We start from the raw sequence: 12,455 nt of genomic DNA on the forward strand, positions 1-12,455 counted from the left end.
TGAAAGACATATATCGATTATGTCATCCAACTGACCAGAAAACATTTCTCTATGAAGCTTTGGAGGACAGACAACATTTGGACAGAGTCAGGGTGTGTTTAGGTTTAGGATTAATGCTTTAAAAATACTTTACAGATCAATTTTAAGCCAATAAAACGTTCTAATTTCCTAGGTTGTAAAAGATGGCTTCTTATTAATTGACAAATAGCAGCATTTAGTAAATTATTTAACCCACCATTAAATGAGTCATTGACTGATACTTTTTACAGGTTAGTTGAAGTGGTAGACTATTTATTTTGCTGCTGTGATGTGGCCTCAGCTGAGCAGGTTCAGTGTGGAGGTTTTCAATCATGTAGACAAATATTTAACCTGGTTATGATGTTTACACGTATCCAGTAATATTTACTGAACTTCTCTATCACACACACACGGGAATTAAAAAAAATATCTGTTTATGGTGATTTGTTTAGTCATTGTGGCTGTCACTGTCATTTCACAAGCTAGAAGATGTTACGTTGGTTAGTTATTCATTTGAAAAACAGATGAGTCCTGTCATCGTCATCTTCAGTGCAGCATGCCGTCCGTCTCCTCTGAATATTTTGATGTTAGCACTTGCAGCATAATGAAACCATGAACTATCTTCTGATTGGAGGAGGAAGAGTAGTAGACAGTCCTATCATTACCGTGATTGACAGAATAAATCAGACAGTGAGCATGTGTCTGCCTCTCAGACTTTAATGAAGGTAATGAATGGACATGAGCAAATTACCCTGCCCCTCTCGCTGTCATGTCTCCAGCCTCTCCCCCTCCATAGTCTCACCACCCTCCTTCATCTCCATCTCCATCAGGAAGAATTCAATCTACCTCATCCTGCTCCACAGACATCTGATCCATAAGTTACATGCAGGCATTACCATGAGCCCTCCAGAAACACTGAGCATGTGAACAGATATGTTGCACATAAAATCGTCAAAGTGTCAGCGAGATTAATGGAGAAAAGGAGACAGACAGCCCTGTCTGTCTAGATTTGCATTTTAAACATGCAACATACATGATTCTTGCATTATTTATTTCATCTTGTCACCATTGCATCACATAAATGACCTCAGAGAGTTCCTCAATTAGCCTCCTTAAAGGTTAGTTTTGTTTTTCGTTCATTGTCTTTTGATCATTATGCATTGGAGAAAATGCTTAACTTGTTGCTTTTTGTTCAAAATTAATAATGATAATAGCTTTGCCCAATTAGTTGTATCTATAATTAAATATCTAGAAAAATCGGAGCAAGACTTCTACTAACATAATTTACCCCTGAGAACAGCACTGCAGCATAATTTGATGTTACATTTAGACAATTAGTAAAGCAACTCTTTGCTAATTCGTTGACCTCAGCTGATTCTGTTTTTCAAACATTTAATAATGATAATTGGACTAATGAGTGGAGGCTCAGGATCAGTATAAAATGCCACATCTCAGACGTGTGCCCACTGCTCGTGGTTAGAATTGCAAAAACAATTTTCCAGTTCTCCATCTCAGAACTGAGCACTCACCATGCAAACTATTTGGTCTCACACTTAACATGTTTATGTGACAAGTTCATCAGAAGCCTTAAAACTAAAAACAGACAAGGTTTTTATCAGCATACTGTGATTTCGGTAGTTCCCTTGTAATCCTTATGTTTCTCACTTTTTCATCTGGAAGTAATTTTCTGAATAAGTATCTTCCTACTATCACATGTCCAAGTCTCTGCTCCAAATGAAAAACTGTACAGTTTTTGAGATGGTGCAAGGTCATATCGGAGGTGAAGCTTATTGTGAAGAGCCTGCCAAATGATTTCACACAGAGAAGGGCGTGCATCATAAGGACAGGAGCATTTTAATCGCTAAATCATTTTGACGGTTTTATTCAAATCCTACCCTTAAGCTAAAAATTTGTGAGGCATGTATAACCAGGACGCTGCTAGCAGACAGTGAAGGACTCCGATCTGTGCCAAGCCTATCAATATACCAAGAGGGCCTGTGGCCAGCTGAGAATACAGATTTTTATCTGACTGTATAGGAACTCATGCTGTAATATGGGGTAAATGGAAGAACAGGTCAGTGGTCTGAGGCTAAATACATCGAATGTTTTATTTGTCATGTTTAATTTTAACTTTAAGACAAGGACACTAAATTGTTGAGCTATAAGAGGTTTTGTTTTTCTTTTCTTTTCTTTTTTTAAAGCTTTGTTTTTTTTTTCTGAAAGGACTCTTTATATTTTGGTAAACACTTAGGTGACTTACAAACAGAAGGACAATGGCACAGTCATAAATATGAAGCTATGACAGCAGAGCCAATAGCTAGTTAGATCAGTTCAGTAAAAATTCTGTACAGTAAATAAACAGCTCACTTGAAATTGTGTGATACACACTGTGACCTGTTTTCCCAAGAACAGCTGGGCTGTGAGGAGAGTTTAGCAAAGTGGCTTAACCAAGTTATTGGAAATGTCATGCTTATATACAGTCATATGCATAATAATCTAAGGTGGCTTATCAGGCTCAAAAAGATATTTGCCAATGACAGATAAAATGTTTTTTCTTTGGAATGATTGGTATGCCATCAATACCCAGCCATTGTGCTAACATAAGCCAAACAGGTGAAAATATACTAATTTTCCAAAATTGATTTGTCCTAAAATCATCCCTTTCAAGGGTCACAACAATTCAGATGCATTAAATGTGTTACTGTAACACACCAGGAAACTTGAAGTGGAGAAATTTCATTTTAGGCCTCAGATCAAGTGTTACTGTGCTTTTCTGAAAGCAACCCCAATTGGCAACGAATGATGAAGGTAAATCTAAATCTCAGCCTTTTTATTCTATTATTCCATTTTCATATGATGGTGAAACTCAAACCAGCTCATCAGTATACACTGAGATTGTTCAAGTGGGCTCTCTTGGGGGGAAAAAGAGCCACAGCTCTGATTTATTAAAATATCTTAGCAACTGCATTATCCATAGTTCTGTGAAAACATTATGACCATTAAATGAAAGACAGGAATCATTCAGCATTGTTTTTTATCACCAAGAGGCTCTGATGTGGTTTAAAAAGTTATTATAGCTTCATAAACACAAAAGTTGCCACGAGTAAACTTTTAAATTCAAGCTTTATGGGGAGATAATATCCTGACATGATGTGTTAGAAAGACGCATAAATCCTTTTATAGCTTCATCAAATATTTACTAATTTTCTCATGGTTGTCCCTGCCAACATTTATGACAGTTTTTAAAAAAAAAAAAAAAAAAGATATTTAGCTCCCATAGATTAGAACAGATCCGAGCCCTCTTGATTGTGTGTCGTTGTCCCTTCAGCTGCAGGGCTCCACATGGATCGCCCATAACAGTAGTGAGCCAGACAGGAGCAATTATTCACCATAAAGCAATGTAGCGCTGGCTGAGAGTAAATTACAGAGAGAGCTTTGACCAATTACCTCTTGTAATGGTGAGACAAATCTCATTTGACACTACAACAGCCTTGCATTGAATTGACCAATAATGAGCAAGTCCTTTCCACACAAAGCAGGGAGGGGAGAGGAGAGGAAAACACTCATCCTGGTTATGCATCCTCTCAATTAAGAGATGCATGAAGAAAGGTTTCTGACATAATTACACCAATCTCACTGAGTCTTTTATTACAGGCATTTAGTGGAATTTTTCCATTATTCCTTTCTGAACTCTTATAATGTGCTGTAATTTAGATTACAGGTCAAAGTGACAGCTGGTGGTAAAACTATGACTGAGGGGGGAGTCCTTTCTCTCCCAGGTAGATTTTTGTGTGATAGGATATCTTGTGCTATATGAGCTGATGAAATTCAGGGTGAGGTAAGGGCGTCGTGCCCTCACTATTTTTAGAGGAGTCATAAAGTCACCACTCTGAACGAATGAAAACGTCTCCCCGAAAACATATGCACCATAGCAAGTGCTATTAATAACATATCCGCCTTCTAGATCGCGTGATACCATCCCAGTGTCACTTTGTGGCTCAAACTTTAACTATATATGATAATTACTAGTAGAAAGACACAATATCTCTCTGGAACTGGAGGGGTGTTTGCTGTCAGTCAACCTCGTCTCATAAATCTTTCCATATCAAGTGCATAATATATTTCAACTTGAGATTTATTCACCACAATAGCAGAAATGGATTTGAAGTTTACAGGAGTTGCATATGAAACAACAATATGGAAAGCAGCCATATAAAAAGATTATACAGAATTATACAGTACGTACTGTACGTGATGATTGAGAGAAAATAGGAATATATTTAAATCTGAGCGGCTGCAGAGGACCAAGCCCTGAGGGGAGGCCTCTGCATTCTGGCAATACACCATAAACCATGAATAATAGTTGAATTTTTATTTTTATTTTTTTATCCATATATGATCCGCCGTGGGTGCACTGTCAGCACGTTTTTAGCTCTAAGTGACGCCTGCTTTTAACATTCACGTCATTCGTGTCTGCAGTGGTGAAAAATAAAAGAAGAATTAAGATATTGCTTGGTAAAGTAAATTGTGCAGGGTGTATTACTGATTGATTTGGGGATAGTAAGGAACCAAAGCATCCTATAAGAAGGAAAGAGTGAAGTGTCATGTTGGGGTTAGTCTTTCCAGCAGGTAACTTTTTCTTTGTGGCTCCTTGCAGTTCACCCAAACTTCCCAAATCAGAGTGTATTATAGTCAGCAACTATTGTTGAGTTCATCCTGATATCTGAATTATAGGAACAGCTTCACAATCACTGACACGTTCTCCTGAACATAAATGTAAACATCATTACACAGCTTTATAATGTGTTTGTAAATCATTAACCAAGAGAGACAAAAGCCAGAGCACACGCCACTTTTTCTCCACTACTTATCTTTCATTCCATGTTTATAAAACAATGTCATAATCTGTCTAACACAAAGGTCTACGTTTCTGTCTATGTTGTTACTCAAATACATAACATAATTAGATTGCTTCAAATTGAGCGCCAGGACGTAGAATGACACCCAAGAGTTGTATTCCTCCGCAATCACCAGAAAAAGGCTTTTATGAATGATTCAGGGCTGTCAGCAGATAGGCATCTTTAATCTTTTTTAATAAGCTCAGAGCATACAGTACCAGTCGAGTTCGCCATTAGACCGTAATGGTGCAGATTCTGACATAAAGGGTTGTTTGTTTGTTGAGTGAATTTGTTTAGTGCGTACAGAGGACAAATAAACGAGCATCAGCCATTTTTCAGGACTTATAGCTTCAAGGAAACTGATTTTAGGAAGGAAATACAACTTTTTGCACTCCTTTCACATCCTTAAAGTCTCGAGCTGCTGGTTCGTGGTTCTCTCTAGTTAAGATGTTTCATTTTTCGTATTTATCTGATGCAAAATAATGATGTCATTGGAAGTGTTCTAATTTTTCAGTCATGTGCTCCCTGCTAGCTAATCAACACTTCTGCCCTGCAGTATTACCTCAGGAGGAATCTGACAAGACAGGAGACTTTTTCTTTTTTCTTCAGGAGCAGTCAGTCTCTGCTAAGATGAACTGTGAACAGCCAAAGATAGAGGCTCTATTTTAGTAACGGGAGATATTAAAGATACATACGAAACAGAAGAGAAGATGAATGATAGCACACTCATTCAGATTTTGGCTGACTACAAAGCAGCTTTTATGAAGCAGCCTAAGGTTATCTTCAGTCAGTGAACTCCAGTGTAATTACAAAAGCTTGTTAGCTGTTGATTAGTGGAAATTAGGCCAACATCTGAGAAACAAGCCTGTCTCTGTTTTCGGTCTTTAACCCAGTGACTCATTACAAAAATTCATTAAAACCAGTCCTCATCGGTATTTCAGGACCTGAAAACCAACATAAAAGCAAGAAATCCTGCAGACTAACAGTAGCTCTAAAATTAAAATGAAGGAAACATAACACAAAGGCCCAGAAGAGAAAAAAAAAAACTGTTTGGCTGCATTGCAAACCACATTAATGATGTGTAAAATCCAAAGAGGGATAAATGACTTGTTTAGTTAACCCTGAACAAGATGATATTCAGAATAAGCTGTCTTATCATATATGACAGGAAATTAATTTCATTTGCAAAGCAGATTGCAATGGTCATGCAGCCAATGGTTTGCTAATATAGAAATATGTTAATATGCTCGAGTCATATCTAAATACCGTCTAAACTAAACTAAAGTGATCACTTAAAAGGGTTTAAGGATTTCCTAAAATCTCATTTGGCTGCCACTCACTTTGGCAACCAGGAAGACTGATGGAGAACATTTCCAATGAAGATGAACAGCAAGAGCCTTTGGTGAAATGCCAGCCTAAGGTAACTGATGTGGAACAAGACTGAATGGTCTTGTTATAGAATCAGTGCGGGTTTGGCCCTGAACATTTGTAATGATTAGATTATAACAAACCTGTACAGTCCACAGCTTTTTGTGTGAAAAAACATGCTGTATGAGCCACATGTGAACCACAGACGTACGCTATAGATGATTAAAATGTTATTTTAACTTCAAAGCGTCCCTAATCATTTATGAAGTGGACAAATTGGTATCAGTCCACTCTTTAACGTCAGAGGCTAATAATTGGTCATTTATTTTACCTTAGGCTGTTTTAACATGATCTCTAAGTTGTCTTCAAAATCATCATTACAAAATCACTGTTAACCTTAGTAAAGCTAGCATGCACCAACACAACCAAAGCTGCACATATGTTGTCCATGTAAAATCGTCTTTTTAATGGACTATAAAAGAACAAACATATGTCAAAAAAAGTGTGCGCAAATGTAAGTATCTGACGCTCTTTTGCAAATGATGACTGAAAGCTCTTTTCTGGCAGCATATGATTTATGTCTGCTTGCAGTATGCCTCCTGCAACAAGAGAAGACATGTATATCCACGTCAGCAGAAGTGAGATAAATTAACTCAACATCTATCTTTAGCAGGATTTAGAGCAAGCAGCTGAACTGATTTATTACCACCATCTCATTGGTGTCAGATGAATGATGAGCGTCTCCATACGAAAAACCTCCGCTTTATAGCCTTGTTTTTCTTTCTTCTCTCTCATTTTTTTCATGATTTCTCAACACTGTGTGCAGGAGCCCGCTGTTCTGTGCAGAGAGGTGTGTGATTTAACTCTGTGCATATCTTCCGAATCTCCCAAAATTTCTGTGACCTTCTTCATCCGGTGTGCTTGCTAAGTTGCATCCGCTGTCCTTTCTCAGTGATGATTTCATGAGTTAATACAGAGTGCTTGGAAAGATCGATACCATGATCTTAGTAGATGCATACTAATGGTGCCGTGCACGCGGGTGTGTGTGTGTGTGTGTGTGTGTGTGTGTGTGTGTGTGTGTGCCTGCGCCCAGTTAAGTTTTGAGACCTTCAGTATCTATAATCATGTGGGGAAAATGACATCAGGGGTCAGCTGACAGCCTAATAATGAGTACAATGTTCAATCCAAATCAGGGACCGTGCTCCTCTACCTGTGACCTTTGAACCCAGACAGCCATGACATCTATGCCAGGAGAAGGATAATTGGCCTCTGATGTACTGTATGGTGTCCACAGAGAGAGGGAAGGTGAATGAGTAACATGAGAAATGGGAGGCATGCGAGCTGCAGATGTGCAGGTTCAAAAATAATTGAATTAAAATCCTGTGTTTTTATGATTTAGACATAAGTTTGTGATCGTACGGCTTCTCTGAGATATTGTATTTAGGGAATGCCACATAATGTGCTTAAGCTTTCAACTAGAAAGATGGGGGGGGGGGGGTGGCAGATATTTCAACCAGTTAACAAGGTATGCTGTGAACTGCTGTCGGCTTTTTATTCCCTATACACCGCGCAACAGACTCAGACTCGAAGACCAATAAACACGCAAAGACTCGGCAACTGAGACTACCGAAAACAAACCGCTAGCTGCATGGGCTTTATCAAATTCCTCAAATAAACCTGTCAGGTGGTCCTCTTTCTATTTACAAATAGAATCTGTTCAATCTGCAAATAAATTAAATGCTTCTGCAAATAAATGACTTTATCGCTTATTCTCCCTAAAACTGGATCGAGGGCTGGTGTGAATGAATAGTGAGTGAATAGTGAGACATGACTAAATTGAAACATACATCGTAGAAGTCAAAATGCTGCTCACATGTGACAGCCATCCGAACCCCATCAGCCATAGTTTTGTATGTATAGAAGTGGAGGAGCCGTATCATGTGCCGCTGTGCTGTTCTTTTCCAGAAAAGAAGCTACTTTATCACGTCCTTGCGATTAGCTTGCTGCTCCCTCTGACCCCACGTTGCATCTTCTGCATGCTTTGGGTGAACACGTGACGCAGAGCAGAGCATGTCACGCTTAACAGCAGCACAAGACAGAAAAAAAGGTTTTGTTGCCTACACAACAATCCATCTGAAGTTTGTTACGATCATACAAAACAGCGGCATCAAACAAAGCCAGATCGCATCTGATAACTCTGAATGCAACATTTTATTCAAATATGTAATTTCCTGTTCTTTTAGTGAAGTTAAATGGACTCACCTTTTATTGATTACCCTACTTTTCCGGCTTGACATTTTTTTTTATTATGGTATGTTTGTGTCGACAGGACCATAATGTCTTTCTAAACAATAGAAAAAGAAATAAATGCTGGATGTACTATAATAAAACTGTGTTGCTGTACTCAGCTACAGCATTGTACAATGTCCTTGTATTTTTCGACCGTGGGATTGAACAATATCACAGTAACATGGAGAAAGGTCATCAGACTGGGTACTTAATGTCAGAAACATGTTTGTTTGTATGTTTTTCATTCCAATGAATATAGCATTTTCTCCAATGGAAATTAGAACACAATTTATATTGGCAAGGTTGCGATTCAGAGCTTTAATGCAAAAATTTTTTATTACCTTAATTGGCTTTTAAAAAACTATCCATGATGTTTTTGTGTGGACTATAACGATTAGCTCTTCAAATCACCATGAAAAAAAAAGTTTCCTTCCACTAAAGCAAGAGATGAGCGACCCAACGTCCATTCATGTCTCTTTCATGGAGGTGTGACATTAAAGAAGTGACACAGTAAAAAAAAAAATGTTAATGCAGCAATAGTGTTTTATAATAGCTGAACTTTTGCACTGTGTTAGCAGGGCCCAGGGTGAGGCAATGATGAAAAGGCTCCATGTGGATTCCCCCTCCAGAAACCTGTCACTCACATCCCTGAGAGGAGGAGGGGGGTGTCCTGGGGTGAAACTCAGAGTTTTAAATATATAAGAGACACAGTCAGAGTATTTTAATCAGCAGCTTGGATCTGACTGAAATAGAAACAATGTCCAACAACAGCAGCCGGTCGGTTTATGTTTGAGGTTTGATCGTGCTGCTTGTATCTTATTTTTAGCTCATCTTGGTTTCCATTTGATTCGGTGCAGTATACTGACATGATTTACTGGTTGATGGTTGACTTGTGTGTTTTCCCTTAAATCTTGTCTGTTGGTTGAGGTTCCATGGTGGGTGGTTGGGCAGAGGTCCGGGGTCTGTGCTGCAGGTCGTTCCCTTCTCTCTCTCCCTGTGCACTTATAAAAGAAAGGTCCAAGAAAGTGCCCAAAAAAAAATTATTAAAATTAGAAGATAAATAAAAATCTTGTTTGTATCCATTCAAACATTTAACGTGCTAAAATGGACGCACTGGGCTTGTGCAGAAATTAAAAACGACTCTTGCCTTTGAACAAACGTTTTTCTCCCAATGTTGCTAATAATTGAATGACTTGAATGAAGTTGCATTCATCTTTTTCCGAACACATTTTTATGGTTTCATTTTCAGTGACATGCTCAAAGGTCAGAGTTGTTTTCCATTGTCTTTTAGCTATGTTTTCTTGTTTGTTCCAAAGGTTTCTTGGCTCTTGCTGGCTCATGTGATTCATTTGTGAAGGCCTTAGTTACAGTGTGTCTGCCCGTCTCCAGGTTTCTTTATGTCTGCAGTTTTATGAATCACTGCGCATTACTCAACCTCTGTTTTCCTCTCGGAGAGCCTATTTATCAGCCCTGCCCAGAAACTTGCCATTGCAGCAGGTAAAAAACAACGTCGCTGACAATGAAGCCATCTGAGTGAAATATATCCAGCGTGATCTTTTGGTGGCCAGGAAGGCCACCGGCGCCCTACCCACTCCCATTGCATCCTCCTGGGAGCGGTTGCATGGCAACACCGGCTGATTGGGTTAGCAAGGTTAAGAAAGGGTCTGGCACAGGCCAGAGGAATCAGATCACTCCCATTGATCATCTTCCGTGTGTGCTCCACTGAGAGCCGCGGCCACAAAATCAAAGCCCTGCCGTCATGTCTGAGAGGGGTTATTACGCACACAGAGGAGCAGACAGAGACACGGCAGGCTTTGTGTGGTTTCTCAGCCTGACATCCCATCCTGCACATCCCAGTGTGATGCTACAGCTGCTTAGAGTCGCAAGAGATATGATAGCAATTGATGCATTAAAAGTGATTCCAGGTACTAAATATGGCATGTCAGGCTTTTTCAAACCGCCAATGTCTGAAACAGGCCCAGATCAGATCCATTTTGAGGGGGATTTATACAAAGTCATGAGCTGTAATTTGTGAAGTAAAACAGAGTAGTGTCCACATTTTAGTGCTGCACATGTTTTGGTCAACAGGGGGGGCTAGCTGCTGGTTGGCCAAAACTACCAGAGGTTGAGCATTATCGATCAGCGCTTTCTTTTTTCGTGATCTGGCTCATGATAATTTTTGTATGCAAGAGGGCGTGAAGGAACCTCCTTTAGATGTTGGACAGTCACAGACCAAACATACACAAAATGCAGAGAACATCACAACAGGAGCCACTACTTGATTATCATCTATGATGCCAGTAAATTAATAATATATTTGTGTAAAACTAACTGAAGTTTAATTGTGGACGATATATCTGTGCAAACAAAATGCAGCCTGTCAATACCGACAATGTTTAACATTCATATCTTTAGTGTGAGCTCCAATCTGGTCATCAGCAAGCAGGCGGATTTTAAGAGAGCTTGACCTTTAAGACCTTAATATGTCAGGCTGAGGGTGAACAGCATGGTCTCCTTATACAACAAATCACCCTGTTTTCATGGTCTAGCACAACCCCCTTTACCTTCCAGGGATTGGCTTTGAATTGAGTCTCTAATTTCAGATAGAGCATCTTTAAGTTTCTAATTCGGGGATGATTCCTATTTATCATTGGTCCTCATCATATTTTATTAAAGTACAAGAGTTAGCACGATAAAACACATGAGCCCGAGACTGCCATGAGGTCTTTAAGGTTTAACAATCAGAATTCTTTGCCACTGTTGCCACACAATCACATAGTCCAACAGTTTATTTCAGTAGATATGTTTAACTACGGACAGCAGGATGATCACAAGTCTCTTTGCTAACAGTGTCACAGTAAACCAAGAGGTCAACACTGACATCCTGTCACAAGCTTGCTTAAATGGAAAAAGGTTGTTATCTGGCTGTTGTTTAAATATTTGGTTAAACAATAGTACACACCACAGGAACGATAAACTGTTCAACAATTTCTGTTTTGGGCTATTTATCACCTTTACGACTCTCAAAGAGAGTTTATTTAAGTCAGAACAAACTAACCTTTGTTGAAAACTCTTCCATGGCTTTCCTGAGCATCATCCCTTTCACTGCAATTGCTGTTTGCCAGATAACTTGCAGGCATTTAGCAAAAGCTGTGTTCAAAAACTGCTCTGAGATTCCTATCTTGCTTTTTTGCATTTTTCTCTTCATTTCTTGTCATAATGGCCGAACAAAAAAGATGCAAAATGAAGGACAGAGGCAAACATTTGATTTTTCAAAACCTGTTTGAATGCCTGCTTCATATTTTCTGTCTTTGCCTTTAAAACATTAGAACCTAAGAATTGTAGAATTATTTACTATCACCTCTATATTTACCAAGTAAAAAAAATTAATATATGTGATGAAAAAGTTGTTTAGTCATGCCATTAAAGTCCTTCAGGCTTTCTGGGGTGAAAGTGGCCAACCCTTATTCAAGCAGCAGTTGTCCCACCTCAGATTATTTTTTATGAAAGGACATCAGATTCTTCTTAAAATTAATTATGAATATACTCCGTTATTTCTGTACATGTTTGGGTTAAATCCAGTCTGCATCAGCACTTTTGTTTCTCGGGTCAATGTTGTTTTTGGCACAAAATTAGTGTACCAGTGTTGTTGAGACCAGCCAACTGTTCTGCAAGTGCTTCAGGCCTTTGGTGGTGACTGCTGAAGTCCTGGAGAGGTGTAAAGTGCAGCAGGGCGGTGTGTGGTGCAGGCTGGGTGATCCCTCCCACGTCTCTATACTCATGCTGTCCCGAGGGGAGGTAGACACCCGGCCAACTGGTTTCACTGTTCCTCTGCCAAACTGACTGAGTCAGTATGAAAATGGGGCAGACACGTAGATTCAG

This window comes from Echeneis naucrates, chromosome 20 (genome assembly GCF_900963305.1).
Source record: "Echeneis naucrates chromosome 20, fEcheNa1.1, whole genome shotgun sequence".
Classification (NCBI taxonomy): Eukaryota; Metazoa; Chordata; class Actinopteri; order Carangiformes; family Echeneidae; genus Echeneis; species Echeneis naucrates.